We start from the raw sequence: 21,852 nt of genomic DNA on the forward strand, positions 1-21,852 counted from the left end.
GCGCCGTCGAGACCAATGAAGCCTCCGAGACCGCCTTCGCGCACCCTCCGTTTCTGCTTCGACACTGCGGTGCTCGCTGCGCATTTTCGAGGAGTCTCTTCTGTCAATCGCTAGCAATATGCGCTTTCAATATGCCACAACAGGAGACGCACCGTCGAGACCAATGGAGCCTCTGAGACAGCCTTCACGCCCCTTCCATTTCTGCTTCGACACTGCGGTGCTCGCTGTGCATGTTCGAGGAGTCTCTTCTATCAATCGCTAGCAATATGCGATTTCCCTTTGCCACAACAGGCGACGCACCATCGAGACCAATAAAGCCTCCGAGACCGCCTTCGCGCCCCTTCCATTTCTGCTTCGACACTGCGGTGCTCGCTGTGCATGTTCGAGGAGTCTCTTCTGTCAATCGCTAGCAATATGCGCTTTCTCTTTGGCACAACACGCGACACACCGTCGAGACCAATGAAGCCTCCGAGACCGCCTTCGCGCCCCCTCCGTTTCTGCTTCGACACTGCGGTGTTCGCTGTGCATGTTCGAGGAGTCTATTCTTTCCATCTATAGCCATATGCGCTTTCCTTTTACCACAACAGGCGACGCACTGTCGAGACCAATGAAGCCTCCGAGACCGCCTTCGCGCCCCCTCCGTTTCTGCTTCGACACTGCGGTGCTCGCTGTGCATGTTCGAGGAGTCTATTCTTTCCATCTCTAGACATATGCGCTTTCGTTTTGCCACAACAGGCGACGCACGGTCGAGACCAATGAAGCCTCCGAGACCTTCTCCCTGCACTGCAGTGCACTGCAGTAGTGCAGTGTCCGTGGCCATATGCAGTGCCGAGCACTGCAGTGTCCGTGGCCATATGCGCTTGGCCTTTGGCACACCAGGCGAGGCACCGTCGAGACCAATGAAGCCTTGAAGACCGCCTTCGCGCCACATCCGTTTGTGCTTCGACACTGCGGCTCGCTGTGCATGTTCGTGGCGTCTCTTTTTTCCATCTCTAGCCATATGCGCTTTCCCTCTGGCACAACAGGCAACGCACCATCGAGAGAAATGAAGCCTCCAAGACCGCCTTCGCGCCACATCCGTTTGTGCTTCGACACTGCGGTGCTCGCTGTGCATGTTCGAGGCGCCTCTTCTGTCGATCGCTAGCAATATGCGATTTCCCTTTGGCCCACTAGGCGACGCACCGTCGAGACCAATGAAGCCTCCAAGACCGCCTTCGCGCCCCATCCGTTCGTGCTTCGACACTGCGGCTCGCTGTGCATGTTCGAAGCGTCTCTTCTTTCCATCTCTAGCCATATGCGCTTTCTCTTTGCCATACCAGGCGACGCACTATCGAGACCAATGAAGCCTCCAAGACCGCCTTCGCATCCATCCGTTCGTGCTTCGACACTGCGGCTGGCTGTGCATGTTCGTGGCGTCTCTTCTTTCCATCTCTAGCCTTGTGCGCTTTCCCTTTGGCACAACAGGCAACGCACCATCGAGACGACTGAAACATCCGCTACCGCTTTGGTGGCCCTTCCGTTACTGCTTCGATGCCGCGGTGCTTGCCGTGCATGTTCCCGGCGTCTCTTCTTTTGCATTTTTACAACATGAGCTTTCAATGTGGCACACCATGCACTGCACCGTCGAAACCAATGAAGCCTCCAAGACCGCCTGCGCGCCGCTTCCGTTTTTTATTCGACATTGCGGTGCTCGCTGTGCATGTTCGAGGAGTCTCTTCCTTCCATTTCTAGCGATATGCGCTTTCCATGTGGCACACCAGGCGATGCACCGTCCCTCCTCCACGCCGCAGACGTCGCATGCAGCACTGCCGGTCATTCCAATCAAAGTAGCGTACAGCTTCGTGAAAGGCACTTCCAACTACGGCCGGTATTGAAGCGATGCCTCACGTCAGTGAAGCACGGGAGTAGGTCGGAGTTGGAACGAAAGGTTCTTTCATACAACTTCGCGCGCCCTATATTTCGGGTGTTCTACTCTGTTTGAAATAGCTTGCATGCCAGGTGACGAAGCTGCCTTGCAGCGTTTGTACTTGAAAGAAGAATGGGAACCCTGTGTTGTTCTTTACGTGACTCTCTGGCAGCTTTGTCTGCTTGATCATTTCCACTGATCCCGAAATGGCTAGGTAGCCTGTGGAAAATAATTTCATGGTCCCTCTTTTTGGCCGCGTGATGAAGTACGACGGTTTCTTGCGTTGGCGGTTCGTGAACTCCATGTCTGTGAATTGACTGCATGCTGTGTAAAGTCCGTCTCTAGCCGAAAAACATGGCCTGTGTACCAGGACTCTCTGTGGATAGAGCGTGGTTTCTACTTGCGAACGCGGCGGCCTTATTGGCCTCAGTGCAGTGAATAGCTATGCCACGCCACTGCGTTTTCATTCTCCTAAAGAACAGAGAAAGCCAGATCATTGTCATGACTGACATCATCTCGAATAGCACTGCAGTGTCCGTGGCTACTTTTTCGGGAAACGTGAAACATGAACTGTTCAAGGCAATTAAATGCATACAAAAACTACTGGAGGGCTAAGACAAGATACTCGCGGAGCTTGAAGTTTTGAGGTCGGAGCAGAAAACACTGCATGAGCAAATTGAGCAGATGACAAAAAAGGTTGAAACTCTGACCGAGGGCCATGGGAGGGAAGGTTTGCGGGCACACGACACTAATCTGGCTGATACCGTACGCAATGTATTGGATAAACAAGATGATATTGAAAACAGATCACGTAGAAATAATTTACTTTTCATTGGTTTGGGTGACACCGAAAAACGAACATGGAACGAGTCCGAGTCCAAGGTGATTTCGCTTTGTGCGCAAAATCTTGAAATAGAAATTAACACCTCCGCTATAGAGAGGGCACACAGACTTGGCAGACACGCCGTTAACAAAAAAAGGCCTGTGATTGTGAAGTTCGCTGCTTTCAAAGATAAGCAAAGGGTCTTGACCGCTGCCTCTAAGCTTAAGAGAACAAACTTTTCAATAAGTGAAGATTATTCTAAACATGTTCGTCAGGCAAGAAATTGTCTTCTCGCATATGCACAGGAACGGAAAACGAAGTACACGCTTAGGTATAACAAGCTGGTGATGGGTGGAAAAACATATATTTTTGATGGCTCTAGTGGTTCTGTTCGAAAATGTACGCAATAGCAAACAACACAGCCTTCTTCCCGATTTATTAGAAATAGACCCGAACAACTTTCTTTTATTGTCGTAAACTGTCGAAGCCTGAAGGATAAAACCAATGATTTTGCAGGCCTTCTATCGATCTCGGAGCCTGACATTGTTATCGCCACCGAATGCTGGCTAGACCCTGACATTGCAGATTATGAGGTATTTCCATCAGACTATGCTGCGTATAGAAAGGACCGAAATGCGTGGGGAGGGGGGGGGGGGGTGTTTGTTCTAGTTGGGGACACAATTGAAAGTGCACCAGTTCTTCCAGCTGACGATACCTCAGAGTCTGTATGGTGCAGGCTATGCTTTTCAGATGGAAACGCCCTTATGGTCGGTTATTTATACAGACCACCTAATTTGAACACTGTTGAACCATTTATCAGCCTTTCATGGTCACTCTCAGCCCAGTCATCTGAAACGGTAATTCTTAGTGGTGATTTTAACATGCCAGATGTTGAATGGCGTGACCTATTTCCTGTACAGAATAATAGGTCATTGCTTCATTCGGCATCTTGCGAGCTAATAATGACCTATCGGCTCTACCAGTTCGTTGATTTTCCTACTCGTTTTGGATGTACAGACGCAAACGTGTTAGACTTGGTCTTTAGTAACGAGAAAGATATCATAGACTTCATTGCACCAGTACCAGGGATTTGTGACCATGAAGTAGTTTCGGGCACTATTCGATGCAGTAAAATAGAATTCACCAAAATGCGGCGGAGAAAGGCATTATTTTATGAAAGAGGTAATTATGAGGCTATCTCTAATGAGATAGCCTAATGAGATTTTCTGCCTATATTTGCGCATTACAGTTCATTTAGTAACATCGACAGTCTGTGGGTCATATTCAGGGATAAACTGCTTTCGTTGACCTCAGATTTTGTTCCGTCTAAAGTGGTTTCGAATAAGCGCCGCAAGGGTAAGCCCTGGATTAATAAGGATTTACGTTCATCAATTCCGAAAAAATCCCGAACCTACAAAATATATTGCAAAACAAAAAACCCAAGCATGTTCAAAAAGCTAAAGGATATCAGCACAAAACTTAAAAGCGAATTGAAGGCTGCGAAGGATGTATATCTACAAGCCTTAGCAAATAAACTAAAAACGAATCGCAAGGAGGTCTGGCGGTGTATCAAGAACAACAAGAAGGATGACACTGGCATCCCAGCCATCACAAATGATGGTAACCTAATTAAAGAAGACAAAAGAAAAGCAGAAGCTTTCAACAAGTATTTTCATTCAGTTTTTATAAAGCCTTGTAGCATTGCTATTTCTTACACACCGACACGATTACCGGAAATGGAAAACATTGCCGTGAGCAAGGAAGGAGTGGAGGCTTTTTTGTTTAACCTGAACCTGCATTCAGCTCACGGACCCGATGGAATTTCTAATCATGTTTCGAAACACTGTTCGAGACAGATAGTGCCTTTCTTAGCAATATTTTTCAACCAGTCACTAGATAATCAAATGCTGCCCAAAGATTGGAAGACAGACAACGTGACTCCGATATTTAAAGAGGGTGATCGTACACACGTAGGCAATTACAGGCCGGTATCTTTAACTTCCGTTTGTTGTAAGACTCTCGAACATGTCCTGTACTCTAATCTGATGAAACATTTTCAAGCAAATAACTTTTTCACCTTGACTCAGCATGGGTTCCGCTCTGGTTTTTCGTTCGTAACACAACTAGCCGAATTCACTCACGACATTGCACTCGGCCTGGACCGTGGTGAACAGATATATGCACTCTTTCTTGATCTGCGGAAAGCATTTGATGGCGTCCCGCACAATCTACTTTTCTTAAAATTATCATTCCTAGGCATTCCTGAACATACTCTCGGCTGGATAAAGGACTATTTACACCTTCGCAAACAGAAAGTTGTTCTTAATGGGTGACATCGGCTCCAATGCACGTCGGCTCCAGGGCTCTGTGCTTGGGCGACTTTTGTTCCTTGTTTATATTAATGATTTAGTAGTAGGCCTTAAATCAACAATTAGACTGTATGCTGACGACTGCGTCATGTATCGTACAGTGAAATGTCATGCCGATATGTCTGTCTTACAGGACGACCTTGAAAAAGTATCTATCTGGTGCAAGCGGTGGCAGATGACTCTGAATACTGGTAAATGCTACCATGTGCAGTTTACAAAGAAAAAGACTAAAGTCCCCAGTTCCTATTGCGTAAATAATATTGCACTCAGTACCGCTAAGGATGTTAAGTATCTCAAAGTTACGTTTTCTGAAACGCTTGACTGGACTAATAATGTTAACTCAATTAGCGCGAAAGCTTACCGTCTTCTTCACTTTTTCCGACGAAATTTTAAGCATTCTCCTTCATCACTGAAGGCAACCTTGTATTTCACAAACGTCAGGCCTATTCTAGAATATGCGTGCGTTATCTGGGATCCATACACTAAAAACCTCTCACCAAAATTAGAACGTGTGCAGAAGCAAGCAGCACGCTTCGTAACAGGAAATTATAATTTTACTATCAGAGGATCCGGAATACGGGAAGGGTTGGGTCGGAAAACTCTTTCACGCAGGAAAATCCTAAGATTGAAATTCCTTCATAATATATATAAAAGTAAAACTGGTATCGACAAAACACTGTTCATCAAGGAGCCGCATCACGTTTCATCTAGGAGAGACCACGCTAACAAAATTAGAGCTTATTGGTGCCGTACCAATGTGTTTAAGTATTCATGTTTTCCTAACACGATTAACGATTAAAATGAGCTCCCTAATGAAGTGATGGCCGCTTCTAGTTTTGAAAATGCTCTTGAGAGCCATATTCTTTGATTGTTCTATTATTAATCTCTGCACATACGCAAATTTTTTTGTTAGTTACATTGTTACTTACTTTGTTTTGTACTTTCTTAGTTTGTCTTCCGCTTTTGCGAATTTCAGCGCTTAAATAATGCTGTATTTACTGATGTATTATTTTGATGTTGCTGAATATGTTTCCATTGTGACCACCTGTATTTTAACCCCCCTACGATAATGCCGTAAAGGCGATGTAGGTCTACCGAATAAATTAATAAATAAATATACTGCTGACCGTATGAACTACCCCTCCTGCGTGCGGCCTAGAGTGTACTAGGCAATGGTCGATTGGGCCGAATGACGCTCTCCCGATGAGGCGCCACATGCGCAAAAAATTTTCGAGGGCACTGCGAGCGAAATGGGCTGGGGCGGAGACGCCCCAATCCAGTTCGGTCCAGGCCCTAGTCCAGAAGCGGTGCCGGACTGGCAGGGGGCTTTCCCCGGATTGATATATTGTAATCGACGCAGCGCGCCTCTACCGCAGCGTTCACTCATCCCTGCTTTTCAGGCAGTGCTCTAGGGCAGGTCACGCAGTGCCAGTCGATGATTTGGCAAGTCGCGTGTATATGCGCAATACATGCCCTGGTCCGTTGCCTGAATGCGCAACGTTAACACTTTATTCTCACCGAGTGTGGACCCTGTCGAAAGTCGCCCAGGTTTGGCTCAGAGGCGAGGCTGACTCTGCTATCCCGCGACTGGGACAGCCGCTCGAATTGGCCCGACTGAGGACAATCATTGGCCCCGCGCATCCAGCTTCTTGGAAGCAGGCGTTGCTTCGGAAATGAAGGAAGTTTTGTCTTCTCTTCTTCGCCAGCGGGCTGCGGTGATCGTGGCTCTCCAGAGCCTTGGAGGGCCAAACCCATGAAAAGAAAAACTAACAAACAGACTATCATCTGAGACGCGCAGCGATGCGTCAGAACGTGGTATCGGTGCGCGGGTCACCTCGCTGATATGACTTTCGAGTATTATTATGATGATAATGGCAGGGCCCGAGAGCCCAGCAGGAGTCTGCAGGAGCATGTGCTTGCGCTTTCGGCTTTAGCCTTATAAGGGAACTGGGGCGCAGGGGTGGCGTCTCCCGGGCAGTTTGGCACCGCTGTGCATAGGTATGCTGTGACCTTACATGCTGTTTTTGCGCGGATGTGTGGGCAAGTTGGCCCGGCGTCTTGGGCCGCGGTGCGTGGCGCCGGTGTCCGCCCGACGGCTGTGCTATGGTCCTGTGCACTGGAGTGCCGTTCCCTGCACCCTCCTTCCAAACATAGGCATCCCCTGATTCGGCTCGGGGTGATGGTTCAATTGCCACCTCGTGTCATTTACGTATTTTTTTAAAATTTTTGCTCTTTTATTTTCTCGCTCGGTACAGGTTTTTCTCAATTGTTTTCTGTTCCTTCTTTTGGGAAATTTCTTTTCCGTCTTCCTGAGGGACGGCTCGCGTTGCTGCTGTTGGTGGGTGGTCTGAATGTATTGCACAAGTCGCCTTTTCTTTCTGGTCACTACAGCAACTATCATTCCCGCTCCATCTTTTTCTGTTTGTTCCCCTCACTCCTATGGCCATTAGTCAGGATATGTCACCTAAGAGTTGCCGCGCCCGGATGTTATTTTTCCTATTGGTTCTTCTTTAAAATCAGCGCTTTAGGTTACTTTTACACACCCCTTATTTATTTAGTGTCAATTGGTTTTACACCCGTTATCGCATACTTGTAGGAATGGCTTTCCCCACTTTTATTGATGTTATGATACCTGTGGACCAGAGACAAAACAGGCGTGGAGACGCGCTTCGCTGCATGTCACACGTGTCGTGAACGAGGCGCCAACGCCGGGCCAAATTTCAAAGCCGACTTATAAGCCTCCGAAAATAACGCTACGAAAGCACGGACAATTAATAAGAGGCCTTATGGGGTGCCAGCGAACGCCGGTTGTGGTCCAAAGACAGAATCAAAGCCCAGAGTTGCCAAATTCCACAAAATATATTCCTGAAATAAGGTAGTTACATTCACACATGCGTACTTCGGCTATGCTCCTCACAATGCAATTCACATGTGTATTAACAAAACTCTGGAAAATAATTAACTACAAGGACTAAGAGTTCAACAGGTAGGGTACAGCATAAATAAAAGCCCCAAGTGTGTACTCATATTCACCGCCCGTGTTGGTGTGGAGCCAGGCGTCCTCGGCGTAGTTCGAGGCAAATCTGGAGGAAGGACCCGAAATGCAGACGCTCGAGGAACTCGTCGGCCAGCGTTCATGGGAATCCCCTCTTCCGCAGACGATTGCTCTACGCGTCACATCTCTTCACCGACGCGGTCCGATTTCCCGTGATTCCAGCACGGTGCTTTTATCGCCTTCGCCGGCGTGTCTCGAACTTTGTGACGGAGTCGTGCTCCCAAGCATAAACAAAGCCTGGCAATATTCAGCGCGGCCACAGTGTTTTTCGTCGTCGTCGCGCCCCACTGCAAAGCCGTCCCAGCAGCTCGTCCTACGCAACTGTATTCTAGTACACTCTACTGCAATCGTCAGAATGTATGCGCTTGTAAGCTTTCGCCGCACTGTCACCACTCGTCCTAGTGTTGCTCTTATTCTTCGTCCCTCTTTGTTTGCGCACAAGAAGTTTTAAGAAGAATGTTTGCTATTTTATTTGTTGATTACAACGCATTCAACTGAGGGAAAGTGCAGGTGCAAGAAAGCCCCCCCCTATGAAAATGGTCATTGCCTTTATGTTTCCTTTATGTTTCCTTCTTGTGCCCTATGTGACCTTTATGATTCCTTGTCCTTTGTGTGACCTCCGGGACGCCAACTTTGTGTGTACCACATGTTTACTCATCCTAACGTATACCTCGAGGAAGTGACCTTTATTATGCCTCTAGGATGTGTCCTTTATGTTTACGGCAGGATGTTAACTGGGTGTGCTCTTTGCGTTACCTGAGTGTACACTTGAGTGCACATGTAGGTGACATAGAGTGCACATAACAACTGTCTGTACATATAACACAGGCAGATATATCTGTACAGTGTGACAGCCATTGATACACTCTGCAGAGTCATTGTAATACTAAATCTTGACTTATCCTTTCATTTGCCCCAAGAAAACAACCCTTACTATAATTATTGTAGGGTGTGCCCTTTGTGTTTACGGCGGGATGTTACCTAGGTGTGCACTTCAGTGCATACGTAGGTAACATAGAGCATTAATCCATGTATGGTGCGCATGCACTCTATATATGTTACCTACATGTGCACTTGAGTGCACATGTAGGTAACAGAATGTACGCAGTGAGCAGTGAGCATAGTACAGTTAGATCTGTCTGTACTGTATGTTAGTCACTGGCAGATTCAGGGAAAAGGCACTGCTTGCCCCGCTCCCACTAGACATGCCGACCGGCACTAATTGTGCCTATATTGTGCGGAAAATTGAGCATGCCATGAAATAGGATGGTGTATATAATGATTTATGCTATGCATTCCCTTAATATATAAAGTATTTCTTACTTTTTCAACCTGCTATTCTCCAGTAGCAAGTCAGATGCAGAAATCTGCAGTATTTAACCTAATATGCAAGAATTTTATGAAAGTTTTGTGCCAGCTAGACTATTAAATATAGTTGATTGAATGTTTTAGACGCTTCTCATAGCAGGCGCCTTTCAGATGCTCCGCTTCGCCTCCAGTTTGGGAAATAATCTACTTAATTTATATATCGGGCTTATATATAAGCACTATGTTACCTGTGTGGGCACTCTATGTTACCTAGCTGTGTTACCCTCGAGTGCACCTCCAGGTAACATAGAGTGCGCCCAATGATTATGTTTTTACACATGCTACAGATAGATCGTCTACATGAAAGATGTATTAACTTTAACTACTGGCGTATCACAGTAAAAGAAATGGGGGGGTGTACCTGCCTCCCCCTCCCTATCTATCTTGGCTGTATTGATCACCACGCGCCATCAACAGTACATACGTACACCAAAGCCTCATGCAGCGAATAATCTCTCACGACAAATAACAATTGTGCGGCGGCTGGAGACGCGGTGGCACGACGCGCAGTGTTCGATGGCTTGCGCTACATGAACCGAAAAAGAGGCGGACGCCTCCGCGGCCAATCCGCCGTTTATATGATTATACAACCATTTAAGTAGCTGTTCGCGGTGTTGTATTGGTTTCATGATGGCCTCACTACACATAAATATCTAATACGTACATTACGATTGTCTCTATATTACGCTCGTAAGATTTTTTTGCAGCCATCAGCGGCAAATACAAGCGCTGCCACCTCCAAAGCTGAACTGGAGCTGCCGCTAACTTTCAGAACGCTTAGTTCGAAAGAATGTACTGAAATTGATTATCTATAACGTTTCTGATACTCTAAACTGAAAAAAAAAAACTCGAACATTGGGAGACGCTGCCACTGCTCCACCTCAAAACCGTGGTCTTCGAAGCACTTTTTGACATGTTGCTTTTTCTACGCAATGTTTTTTTTCAGCCCTCGGCCTTGTCATGATACCTTTCCTCTACTACTCACACAGATTATACACAAAAGTACGGTCACTAACCAATGCATAACCGGCGGTCGATGCTAAAAGTGCCTTTCTTTTCAGAACTGCATGTGATTGCATGAGGGCAGCGCGGATCCCGTAAATGCTTGCTTGGGCGTACAAGTGAATAATTTATAATTGTGAGTTGACTGAGTATGAAAGTTGTGTGTGGAGTATGGCTGTATTTGATTACGCGAGCATGCAAGCAGTACGCCTGTTTCACTTTGGCCAAAGCTCCAGCTGCCGCTGCAAGCCAGCCATCGCCACATTTTGTCGCTTTTATTCCTTACGCTACGAGGAAATATGGTTCCACCTATTCAAGATAAGGCCTGACATTCTCAAAAACACGCCACTGGGCGCCATAAGAAGCGTGTATATGTGTGGTGATTCCGAATTTCTGATCGGTGGGTCTCACAGCTATCGCGGCTGCACGCACACCGTCCGCCAGCGCAAGGAGACGGAGCTACACATGATGCGCGCTGATTGGCTCGTGTCCGTCGGCAAAAGTTCGCGCATAGTTCGTCTGAAATCTCTGTATATACTTTAAAAGAACAAGGCAGCGTACCAAGACACTTTAAACTCAATAATTTGTGTTTAAATACTAGTCTTCCTTCCAGCTACGACTTTTTTCAAGTCTCGAAGGCCGTGCTTTTACAAAATGCCCGCTCTAAAAGAAAATGTAGATCTCGGAGGCTAAATTCACTTGTTAACCGCAGCGCGGCGCTGCCGCAGTGTGACGGTTGGGCCACGTTGTCTTGGTGTGCGCGGTGAGAGTGCTCGTTGCAGTTACACGGTAATTGAATCATATTTTCGAACTGCCTAAACAAACTGTGATCTGTATCGTGTGCATTAACCATCAGGAAACCTCTGGACTCGTGTAACGCCATTCATTCGCCTTATGTTTCATGTGATACGCCTGTCTTATGTGTACTACAGCGCCCGTCCGAGCTGCCTTTGTTCTCGCCTGTCCGCGTTCGCTCGTGAAATACCTGGTACTGTGACTTCGAATTCTGGTGCGTGGAAGAATTTGTTGAAAGTTGTGCTTTCGTGCGCTGGTGTTCATCGGCAATTCGACCGGATTCGCGCCGGGAAGAGCGTCGTCGCGTGGTGCCTGCGAGACAAAGGAGCCGTTCGCCGACCGCATTGAAGGTAAGCAGGTCTGACGCTTGCGCGCATTCTCGCAGCTTATGGTTCATGTAGTAAGCTTTGTGGAACGACAACAGAACACTTTCGTAGCGTATGTTAACCACGTTGCTCTGCACATTTAGCAAAGCGTTTCACGAGGGGAATTTCTGCGAAATGTATTATTTCTCACCGCTTACTTGCTTTATGCAGTGATGTGCTACCACCGCCGATTGTTGGGACTTAATGGGCAAATATTTACGTAAACGCTGAAAGTTACAGTTTCCTCGGTAGTTTCCCAGCACAAAATTCTTCCGTAGATGTGCATTTCCGCAAGTTACGTGTGTAATGCATGTCGATGTGTCACGGGCATCGCGAGTTGGCACTCGACTGCGGTGTTTTACACTTGAGCAGATATTAGTTTATGTGAAGATTATTTTATTGATGCAGTTCAGTTAGAAGTCCAGCTTCGCGAGAACCTGTCTGCATTGTTTCTGTTCTTCGGCGTGCTCGCGTATTTGTCTTCTATATTGCACGGCAAATATAGACCGATATTACAACAGCGAAATTTCTTTTTAATCGAGGCATGTCAATCAGACGCTCGTTTTCATTAATATTTTGATCTGAAAAACAGGATGTCAGCTCCTGCGATTGTTGTGAAAGTATGTGGGTTGTAGCACTGCGTAAATAGGGCTGCGATTTTGTTGCGATGCTTTCCACTCGATGTTTGCCTCTCTTATAGCCCACCATTCACAGCTGGCGGTTCTAGTCAATAATGATGGCGGAGTGTCAGTCAGACCACTGAGGAAAAGGAGTAGCATAGGAAAGGGCATCGCTACAAAATCGCGGCCTAGGTTTTAGACCGTTCATAAACGATTGTTTTGATTCTCTACATATTTAGGTTTTGGTGATAATTTCACAGATATTCTGATGTTTGCTGCTGGTTTTATTCCCGCCTGAATTTTAAAATATAACAGTGTAACCTCGTGAGCTATAACTACGAGACATCTGTACAAGCAGGCACAGATTGATGTGAGAGTCCCTTTTTTTATTTCAATTCCACATGACACTGTAAATCACACGCTTGAAGCTTCACGTCGCAATAAATTAAACCTTTCTTACTGTTGAAGGTTATGCGGGTTCTGGAGTCAAGCCTACAACCTGTAGGAACCTGCTGCACTGCTACATACTGGATCGCACAATGATGCACTTGACCTGCATGCTTTTACAAGGTGAGTAAAAAACTAGCTGCACTAGTTTTTGCTCGTGGCATAGTGAGGGCCTCAACTTTGGGAACCTCGATGCTTGAGGTACCACACAAAGGTTTATTGGCCAGTTGCCTACTCGTACAGTTCATGTACTACTTAGCAGCTGCTGCAATAATGATTAAAATAATTTGTGAGCAGTTTCATACCCGAGTGGACTGGCAAACAGTGCAGTCTGTTTCAAACAACTAGTTAAAAGCTTCTGTGTTGCCCTGATGTTTTTGTGAGCTATTTTTGACTGCTGCAAGTTTCTTAGCTGTGCATACAGGCCAAGCTGTTCTTGCTTATATGAACATTTTTGAATAAGTGAGAAAGATTGGCTTTTGTTTCGTTTTTCAGGTGCCCTGTGAGCTCTCATCCAAGCACCGCATTCCAGAGGTCTGCTGTGAGCAGACGTGGCAAATTGAAGTAACATGCAGATAGTCCAATAAACTACTCGTAATTTCAGACTTTACAAAGTATAGTCAAAACTTTCTTTTAAAAGTGTAAGCACTAATATAACCTAATTTTCCAATCAAACATTACATTTTATATTCATAAGAAAGACATAACTAGAACAGCAGCACTGCAGTGAAGAACGTACAATGGTACTCAAGTGTTATACATAAATATTATATGAAGGCCAATTAGTTTGTAACTTTAACGAATTGGCATGAATTTCTGTGCCGTAGCAGTGTTCCAATCCTTATACTGCATCATGTAGGGAACAGTAACTTTACAATGAAACCAATGCAAAACATTAAAACTCACAAAAAGTGCATAAATATAAAATGGGTACAGGGAACTCTTCATCTATGCATGTCTACGCGAAATAGAGGATTTAATCACTGGGGCTACATAAAGGATGCATAAAGGTGGGACATACGAAGGAAACATAAAAGCAGTGGCCAAATTTCAACATGGAGGAAATATAAAGGACGGTAACGTAAAGGATGCACAAAGGAAGGACACATATAGGAAACATAAAAGCAGTGGCCAAATTTCAACATGGAGGAAACATAAAGGACGGTAACATAAGGGATACATAAAGGGAGGACACATGAAGGAAACATAAAAGCAGTGGCCAAATTTCAACATGGAGGAAACATAAAGGACGGTAACATAAGGGATACATAAAGGGAGGACACATGAAGGAAACATAAAAGCAGTGGCCAAATTTCAACGTGGAGGAAACATAAAGGACGTTTCCTCATGTGAACTTCGGGAAACATACAGTAAACATAAAGGACATAACCATTTTCATAAGGGCCGCATGTGCCCTGCTCGACGGAGTACGGAAAGATAATGCCGCAAAGCAGGAGGCCCGCCTTTGACGCGCCTGAGAAAGGCGTGTAAAGCGACTCACGGCAAGTGTGCAAGTTGAAATAGGGACAGTCAGGGTTACAGTGTGCACTCCAGTGGGAGAAGCGGCTGGGGCGGCGCATGCTTCACAACGACGATAAACACTGCGGCGGCGCTACGATCCAAGTGGATTGGGTCGCATGAAGGTCGCGCCGTTTAAACTGCTGGCGATACCTCTCTGAAGGGTCATCGATACAACTTCGAGTGCTGGTATATGCGTTCAGACTGCCCAAACGATGTTTATAACTACATATGACATATAGTTATGCCTTAGGAATAGATGCCTTCTTTTTATTCTTTATTTCCTTTTTTTTAAATGCCGCTCAGGTGATTGCGCGTGAATTGCGGCCGCAGCGTCGGCATTTATTCAACTATGCTATTATACGGTTCCCTTTGGAGAACAAATATTTTTTTTCTTCAAGCAGCATGTATCTCCTGGGTGTATTTTTGCGCTTTTAGTTTTACATAGGTAGGTCATCGGTAAACAGAAAAATATATGTAACCTTCCTGCTTGCCACGTCAAACAAATAAAACATACCTGCCCCATCCGGCCCCCTGTACTCAGATTTACGGGAATGTATTTTACACATTCTTTACTTATTTCTGTTGTAATAAGATGATTTATTACAAGACACTAGGCACAGTCTAGTCGCACTGGCAGTAGGCGAACGCTGATCGCGCGCACAGCCAACACGAGAGTGCCTTCTTCGTCTTCCTCTTCACCACAATGGCCCCCGGGAGAGAAGAGGAGCCATCCTGGCGACTTACGGCGTAGGTAGGATGAGGGGGTCATAGTACGGCTTAAGTCGGTTGACATGAACCGTGTCACGCCCGCGATGCCTATGGTCGGGTGAAGGTGCCACAGGTTCTACAACATAGGTGACAGCGGAAGTACGGTCTATGACGCGGTAGGGGCCATCATAGCGTGCAAGGAGTTTGGTTGAAAGGCCAGGGCTGTGAGGCGGGACCCACAACCAAACAAGGGAACCAGTCGGGAAAACTGGTGTAAGCGCTCCACTGTCACTCCGCAGCTTTTGACGACCTTGAGCAGCGGTCGTAAGGGTTCGCGCGAGCTGCCTACAGTCCTCGGCGTATTTGGCGGCTTCAGACACAGGCGTGCATTCGGAAGCGTCGGGTCGGTATGGGAGCATTGTGTCCATAGTACTCGAGGGCTCTCGTCCATACAGCAGAAAAAAGGGCAAAAAGCCAGTGGTAGCTTGTGTGGCCGTATTATAGGCATACGTGACGAACGGCAAAACAGTGTCCCAGTTACTGTGATCCGAGGCGACGTACATAGTCAACATGTCACCGAGTGTGCGGTTGAACCTCTCTGTCAAGCCGTTCGTTTGCGGGTGGTAGGCTGTAGACTTGCGGTGAACGATGCTGCATGCAGCGAGAAGGGCTTGGGTGACTTCGGACAAGAAGACACGTACCCTGTCGCTGAGCAGTTCGCGTGGTGCGCCATGTCGAAGAACGAAGTTCCACAAGAAGAAGAACGCAACTTCGCGCGCAGAGGCCGCCGGGAGTGCGGCAGTCTCGGCGTAGCGCGTCAAGTGGTCGACACCTACAATTATCCATCGGTTACCCGAGGAGCTGCAGGGAAGTGGCCCATATAGGCCTATGCCGACGCGATCGAAGGGCCGAGCCGGGCAGGGCAGCGGCTGTAGCTCACCAGGAGGGCGCTGTGGAATTTTACGCCGTTGGCACGCCGTGCAAGCGCGCACGTACTGGCGCACGAAGTGATACATGCCGTGCCAGTAGAAACGCTGCCTTAGCCGAGTATACGTTTTCAGAACACCGGCGTGACCATTATGAGGAGCAGCATGAAAATAAGCGCATATGTCAGAACGCATGTGTCGTGGTATCACCAGGAGCCATTTGCGACCATCAGGCAAATAATTTCTGCGGTAAAGAACGTTGTCGCGGACAGTAAAGTGAGCGGCTTGGCGACGAAGTGTTCGAGAAGAGGGTGTGGCGGATGGGTCGTGGAGGAAATTCAGCATAGTTGAAAGCAGGGGATCCTTACGCTGCTCGTCCGGCATATCAGCGACGTTGAAGGCTGACATGGATGCGAAGAGCGGAGACACTGAAGCCACATCACAAGGTAGTGGCGATCGGGAAAGCGCATCGGCGTCAGAGTGCTTTCTGCGCGATCGGTAGACAACGCGGATATCATATTCTTTTAAGCGGAGTGCCCATCGGCCTAGGCGACCTGACGGATCCTTCAACGAGGACAGCCAGCAAAGTGAATGGTGGTCGGTGACAATGTCAAAAGGGCGACCATATAGGTATGGACGAAATTTGACGAGCGCCCAAATAATGGCCAAGCACTCCTTTTCTGTTACTGAGTAGTTGGCTTCTGCCTTCTTTAAAGTAAGGCTCGCATATGCGACGACGTACTCGTCATAGCCGTCTTTCCGTTGTGCGAGGACTGCACCAAGTCCGATACCGCTGGCGTCCGTATGTACCTCTGTAGGCGCTGTGGGATCGTAGTGTCGAAGAATCGGTGGCGAAGTAAGTAGGCGACGTAGTTGCTGGAAGGCTTCGTCACAGGAAGTTGACCACGCGGAGATGCCGTTGGTAGCGGTAAGCAAATTGGTCAGTGGTGCAATAATAGCCGCAAAATTGCGCACAAAACGCCGAAACTAAGAGCACAGCCCTATAAAGCGGCGGAGCGCCTTAATAGTAGTGGGCGTCGGAAACTCTGCGACCGCGCGAAGATTGGCTGGGTCAGAAAGCACACTGTCCTTCGATACAACGTGACCCAATATTGTTAACTTGCGAGCAGCAAAACGGCACTTTTTGATGTTAAGTTGGAGGCCAGCAGAGGTAAGGCAGGTCAGTATCTCACGCAAGCGAACGAGGTGCGTCGGGAAATCTGGTGAAAACACCACGATATCAAGGTAGCACAGACATGTTTTCCACTTGTAGTTGCGTAGGATGGTGTCCATCATACGTTCGAAAGTAGCGGGCGCGTTGCAGAGCCCGAATGGCATTACGGTAAATTCGTACAAGCCATCGGGCGTGATGAAAGCTGTCTTCTCACAGTCATCATCTGCCATCGGCACTTGCCAACAGCCGGAGCGAAGATCCAAAGATGAGAAGTACTCCGCGCCTTGCAAGGAGTCGAGGGCGTCATCTATCCGAGGCAGCGGATAGACATCTTTACGAGTAATCTTATTGAGTCGACGGTAATCCACACAGAAGCGTATTGACCCGTCCTTCTTGCGTACTAATACTACAGGAGACGCCCAAGGACTGTGGGAAGGGCGAATGACGCCACGGTGCAGCATGTCGTCGACCTGCTCGTTAATGATCTGTCGCTCGGCTGTCGATACGCGATATGGTCGCTGGCGTAAAGGAGGATGGGAACCAGTGTGTACGCTGTGAGTGACGGTTGCCGTACGCCCCAGAGATAGTTGGTCACAGTCAAACGACGAGCGAACATTCTGAAGAAGCGCGAGGACTTGCTGGCGATATGGAGGCGGCAAATCGGCGTCTACGACAGATTCAAGAACGTCTGACGTCGACGACGACAATGATGATGATGATGATGTGCACGGCACGGGAGAAGTGAGGGCGTCGAGTTCATAACATGCCGCGTCGTCGGAAACATCGAGAATGTGAAGCGGGTCAAGGGGCTGAACACGACCGAGTGATTCGCCGCGCAGTAACGTCACATGGTAGTGAGACGGGTTACACACAAGCATTGAGGATAATCCAGACACAGTGGTGATGATGGCAAATGGGAGAGGTAGGGCCTTGCGACGTATAAAAATTGGCGACGGTGTAAAAAGTACTGTAGCGTCTGGCGCGGTAGAGCATGAGACGGGCACAAGCGCACACAGGTGGTGTCGCCTATTTTGGCTAATGAGTTCAATAACGTATTTTCGGCTGAGCAACGGGTCGCAGTCCAAACTTTGAGCTCGACAAAGATTAAAAACAGTGTATCGCCATCAGCCTTCCTTCCTCTTATGGCAGAATCTGATCTTTTCAGCATTTTGTCTAGTCTGAAACGTAATAAATCCGCCGGACTTGACAACATTTTCATAGCTGATCTGATAAGAAACATTACAACTCTGAAACATGTACTGCTATTTATTTTAAACGGCATAATTGCAACTGGTACATGGCCAGATTCACTGAAGAGTGCTCGCGTTGTTCCTCTGTACAAAAGTGGGGAAAAGAATGATATTGCCAACTACCACCCTATTTCTGTTCTTTCCTGCATATCGCAGATTTTAGACAAACGCGTACTTTCTGTGATGAATGCATTTGTTGCTAAACATGACCTAATGAGTGTGAATCAGTACGGATTTGTTAGTGGGTCTGGAACACAGGTGCTATTAGAAAATCTCTCTGATTTACTGCACCAAAGCCTGGAAAACAATGAGGTGGCATTTGGGCTTCTTTTGGACGTAAAAAAAGCTTTCAACGCAGTAAATCATCAAATTTTAATGTCTAAACTGTATTCATATGGATTTACGGGTCCTTTTTTGTCACTAATTAAAAACTATCTTCACAATCGCCCACAAGTAGTCATGTTTGGGCCTATCTGCAGTGACGCGGTAAGTCTGGTGTGCGGTGTCCCGCAAGGGTCTATCTTATCTCCTTTGTTGTTCAACTTATATGTGAATGATATATGTGACCACGTGAAAGCATCCACCGTATTCCTTTATGCCGATGACACTCTACTAGTGTCAAGCAACCCTGAGTTTTCATGTGCCCTGGCTAACCTTCAAGAGGACGCTATTAAAGTTAGTGATTGGTTTGCCTCAAACTTAATACAAATAAATAGCACCAAATCCAGACTTGTCTGTTTTCGTAACCCGCACAAACATGTACCAAGCGTCGCTTCCATATATTTACACCCTTCATATTGCTCTTTTTGCTCTTGTCAACCTATAGCTAGCGTCCAGTCGGTTAAGTATCTTGGTGTGCACATAGACAGTGATCTGACGTGGAATACTCATTTGACCCACATTTGTAAGAAACTTAGAAGTGTTGCATGTTTATTGTTTAATTTAAAAACATTGATGCCTTTTTCTATCAGAAAACTAATCGCCCAGGCTCTGGGGTATAGTGTTTTACGATACGGTATGTGTTGTTTTTTTAACTGCTCTTTCACATGGAAATGTCGAGTTAATAGGATTTTGAAAAACATCGCTACAAGCGTCCTCTACATGCCACAGGAGAATTTGCCCAGCAGTGTCTTTAGAACAGCCGGTTTGCCTTCTTTTGAGAATCTTTTTAAACAAATCGTAGTACTTAAATATTTTTGGAGCAGTGCATACAGGCACATAAATACGAAACCGGTGCCGTTGAGACATGTTCCTCGTTATCTTAAACCGAGAGTGCGCACTCACTACGGTAAAGCAACAAGACGCTATTATGTTCCTGCCATCTTCAATGAACTACCGGACGATGTATTTTCTTTGTCCACCCGCAAAACACTGAGAGTTGCTGTTCAAGCGTTAGAGAACCTTTAATATGTACTGATGTTATCAGTGCATCTTTGATAATGTGTGATGGTTGTGCCAAATGCACAACCAGCTTCTGATGGAGTTCTGGTGTGGCGCGTAGATTGCCGCGGCTGCCAGCTGTCGCCGCACAAGAGCTCTTGTGGCTTCGGCGCTTCCGTTTTGTATACTGTTTTAACTATACTGAATAAAGACTATTATTATTATTATTATTATTATTATTATTATTATTATTATTATTATTATTATTATTATTTCGCATTTTGCCACCATAGAAATGCGGCCGCCGTGGCTGGGGTTCGATCCCGCCACCTCGTGCTTAGCAGCCTAACACCATAGCCACTGAGCAACCATCTTTATAAAATACAGATACAGACCTGAAGTTAAAAATTTACTTATTGTGTCTTACGTGCCAAATTCATGATCTGGTTATAAGGCGGGACGTAGTGGGGGGCTCCAGAATAATTTTGAGCACCTGAGGTTCTTTACCGTGCACCTAAAGTTAAGTACATGGGTGTTTTCGTATTTCTCCCCCATCGAAATGCGGCCGCCGCGCCAGATGATTCTCTCCCGCCACCTGGTGCTTAACAGCGCTACACTAAAGCCACTAAGCAACCACGGTGGGTAAGATCCTGCAGTCAACTTCGTGGAATATTGTGGGTGAAAAATTCAAGTACTGTGTGCGCATTTCCTCTCATTATCCGAAATTTTGTTTTCTGTAAATCATTTTCAGCTTTCATGCCAATTCAGAAATACTTTTTTTATACCATTTAGTTTGCATCGAACATTGCTGCGAAGATCTGGCCTAAGAAAAATTGTGCACTACTCATTTGACATTGGAATTCTGTGTTTTATGTGGCGTACCATCAATGTGCACATGCATATCTCATTTTCAATGTCACTCATTCCGCTCAGTGTTGCAGGTCCTGCGTTGTGATGAAGACATAAGGCATTACACTTCATTTGATTTGAAGTTCTCCGTGAAAGAGGGATCTTATTCAGGAAAGGGTATAACTGTCACCCATCCGACCATAGAATACCGCTACAAAGAAAACATATACGGATTTCCAGCAAGCGTCGCAGTTGAAGAATGGGTTTCTTTTGCAGCTTCGTGGTGCTGTCTGGTGAAGGACACGTTTTCGCTTTTCATAAACGTTACTCTTACTAGCGCACTTACGCAGAACTGATTTGCCATAGGCACATTATTCCATGCTAACTGCCTTGTTGATTACAGTCTTTAACGTGATTAGCGTTACTCACTTTAGTTATTGCGTTAATGTGTTCTTGAGGCACCCCTCGGGCTAGGTGAAAAAGTAAACACATTCTGAGGATAGCATACGCTGCTTTGAATTGGACTACTGCGCGGGGCTCACAAGCGTAGCGCAAAGTCACCTTAAACAATATTTTCCACAGTATAGCCTTCCTACCCTTTTCGGTGCAGCCATATTTCGTAATGTAGCAGATACTCTTACACGGGCTTGATTGGTCAATAGCTGACTTCAATCAAGCAGTGTGAGCCGACTATCGTCAGCTCACGTTCTGTCGTGCTCATCCATGTAGCAATGAAACTTGGGTCAAACTATTCATAGAGGGGCGAGGGGAGGGGGGTCATGGCTGTCCGCTCTGGCAAGTTTTTATTAGTCTAGAACACTCAACTAGCCTCGACATACGCAAAACTTAAGCTCAGACCACACGTACTCCTGCCACGCGTCGCGATGAGTAACGGTTATCACCTACAAGGGCATGCGCCAGTGCGCGCCCACTCCCCGCTGGTTAGACGTGCTTGAGCGCTGCAAATTGCGCAGGCTGGATTTTCCTACTATCCGTGCAGCACAAAGCATCACGGCCAGGCTGGCACCCGCACTGCAGCCCTGCTGTGCACTTACAGGTGCACGTAGCCACACGTAGCTGCGTGTTCTGCGTAGCGTAAATACCGCGCCCGATGCCGGGTGCTTCAAAAAGCCCGCACGCGGTAACCTTGTTTCCTTTTTCTTGTTTGCTCCAAATCGATCATATTTATGGTCTACTCGGCAATGTGAACCAACTAGCCTAGCAACATGTTACTCTGGTAACGCCGTGAGCAGGGTAACACCACTCTGTCGCTACCGGTGATCCTCCGCTCCAT

General features: G+C 46.8%; 1 long non-coding RNA gene across 1 annotated transcript; it reads left to right on the top strand.

The window, feature by feature from the left end:
• The first annotated feature begins 11,298 nt into the window (after positions 1-11,298).
• Positions 11,299-13,379, top strand: LOC129384439 (uncharacterized). The gene is made up of 3 exons (XR_008612159.2): positions 11,299-11,668; positions 12,772-12,873; positions 13,246-13,379. It is a non-coding gene; the product is annotated as an uncharacterized lncRNA (long non-coding RNA).
• The last annotated feature ends 8,473 nt before the right edge of the window (positions 13,380-21,852 follow it).

The sequence above is a fragment of the Dermacentor andersoni genome, chromosome 9 (assembly GCF_023375885.2).
Source record: "Dermacentor andersoni chromosome 9, qqDerAnde1_hic_scaffold, whole genome shotgun sequence".
In the NCBI taxonomy this organism is placed as follows: domain Eukaryota; kingdom Metazoa; phylum Arthropoda; class Arachnida; order Ixodida; family Ixodidae; genus Dermacentor; species Dermacentor andersoni.